Below are 2357 nucleotides of genomic sequence, written 5' to 3'. Positions count from 1 at the left end.
TGTCTCCCTCTCTCTCTGCTCCTCCCCCGTTCATGCTCTGTCTCTCTGTCCCAAAAATAAATAAACGTTGAAAAAAAATTAAAAGAAAAAAATCTAATCGGGGCGCCTGGGTGGCGCAGTCGGTTAAGCGTCCGACTTCAGCCAGGTCACGATCTCGCGGTCCGTGAGTTCGCGTCGGGCTCTGGGCTGGTGGCTCGGAGCCTGGAGCCTGTTTCCGATTCTGTGTCTCCCTCTCTCTCTGACCCTCCCCCGTTCATGCTCTGTCTCTCTCTGTCCCAAAAATAAATAAACGTTGAAAAAAAAATTTAAAAAAACAAAAAACACTAAGAGGTGACAAATCTCTTCATGCCTCTCCGTCTTCCTTCACGCAAGGATCATTCTTAAGACTTCTGCTGAACCTTTAGTACAGGACTCTTTCTTTTTCTATCCACAAAGATATTAGGAAACGGTATTTTTGGCGAGGCTTGCTTACGGAGACTTGTTTTCTCCGGAATATTTCTCTGAGCAGAAATGTGAATGGTGAGATCAGTCGCTGGTTCGGGAGAGTAGTTCTGAAGCAAAGAGTCAAAACTTTGACCGATGCTGCGATATTCATACCCCTTGAAACAAAACGTTACTTGGGATGCTACCTCCATCTTGAGGTCCCCCACGGGCCCCACCACGGAGCCCCCCGTGGTGGGGGGGGAGCAAGGTGGCTGTGATTGTGTGTGGGGGTGGGGTGGGGAGGGTGCTGTGCCTGCTGAGTCTCCCCGTGGGTTTGAGTCTTTGCCCACGCTCCTCGACACTGCCCAGCCCCAGCCACATGTGGGAAGAAAGGCCCATCGGGGTCACCCCTCCCCACCAGAGAGGTGCACCTGCTATGGTACTTGAGCCCCCACTGACGCACCCTCAGCACCCAGAGCCCACGGCTGACAGTGGGGCTCGCTCGGTGTTGCTCGTTCTGTGGGTCTGGATGAGGGCGTGACATCGCGCATCCGCCATTATAAATGGTACAGATCAGGGGTGCTGGGCGGGGGGGCTCAGTTGGTTAAGCGGCCAACTTCAGCTCAGGTCATGATCTCGAAGTTCCCGAGTTTGAGCCCCACGTCGGACTCTGTGCTCCCGCTCTCTCTGCCCCTCCCCTGCTCGTGCTCTGCCTCTCTCTCTCTCTCTCTCTCTCTCTCTCTCTCTCTCTCAAAAATAAATAAACATTTAAAAAAATGGTACAGACCAGCTTCACGGCCCGAAAACTCCTCTGTGCTCTGCCTGTTCATCTCGCTGGTCTCCCCAAACCCTAGCAACCATTGATCTTTTTACCGTCTCCTTGGTTTTGCCCTTAGTTTCTCTTCTAAAATAGTGTTTTAGATGGAAGTCACTTGAACCTCGCAGGGAAGCTGGAAGTTACAGGAAGAGTACGAGGTTTCCCATGTGCCCGAGACCCCAGACCCCCTGCCCTGTCTGCTAGAACTTCTGCTACACTGCTCTGCATGGGTCCACATATGGATCTGAATTATTCGAGAGTACATTGCATACGTCATGAGCCTTGCTCCAAAATACCTCAGTGCGTATTTCTAAAAATCAGAATACGCCCTCACATAAGCCCTGGCTCGGATTCTTGGTGGGGGATCAGTGGAAGGCTCCTACCCCATTGGAGGACATGCGTCTCTCCTCCTCCTTTCTGCTTCTTTCCTCTAGGAACCTCGTTCCATTCCCAACTGCCTCTTCCGGGGTCTGTTCCGGTTCCCTGTTCTGTGCCTCTGACTTCTCACAGTCGGACGGCTCTTCAGCCTGTAGCCCTGCGGAACTGCCCTGTACTGTTGTGCAGTCTGCATACTGCATAAAGACTCCAGGTGAAGGGGGCTGCCTCGTTCTGCTCGTGGGCTAGATGCTCACGGAACTGCCTCTGCCCAGAGTGTTGGGTTTTCCTAATCCCTAGTAAGTCATCCTATGGGCCAGATGCGGTCAGTAACAAATTGTTCTAGAAGGTGGGAGTGATCCACAACGTCCAGTGCCGCAGAGTCAAGCAAGAGGCCAACTGGGGTGTCTGGTTCAGTCAGTAGAGCATGTGACTCTTGATCTCAGGGTTGTAAGTTCAAGCCCCACATTGGGCGTGGCTCCGTCGGTTAAGCCTCCAACTTTGGCTCGGGTCATGATCTCGAAGTTCGTGGGTTCCAGCCCCGCGTCGGGCTCTGTGCTGACAGCTCAGAGCCTGGAGCTGCTTCCTCTTCTGTCTCCCTCTTCCTCTGCCCCTCCCCCGCTTGCACCCTGTCCCTCTCTCTCTCAAAAATTAATAAAACCATGAAAACAAACAAATAAATAAAATCCTGAAAGAAAGAAAGAAAGAAAGAAAGAAAGAAAGAAAGAAAGAAAGAAAGAGA

This window comes from Herpailurus yagouaroundi, unplaced genomic scaffold, assembly GCF_014898765.1.
Source record: "Herpailurus yagouaroundi ecotype Mexico unplaced genomic scaffold, PumYag 162, whole genome shotgun sequence".
Lineage (NCBI taxonomy): Eukaryota > Metazoa > Chordata > Mammalia > Carnivora > Felidae > Herpailurus > Herpailurus yagouaroundi.
This window is presented reverse-complemented; position numbering follows the sequence as displayed.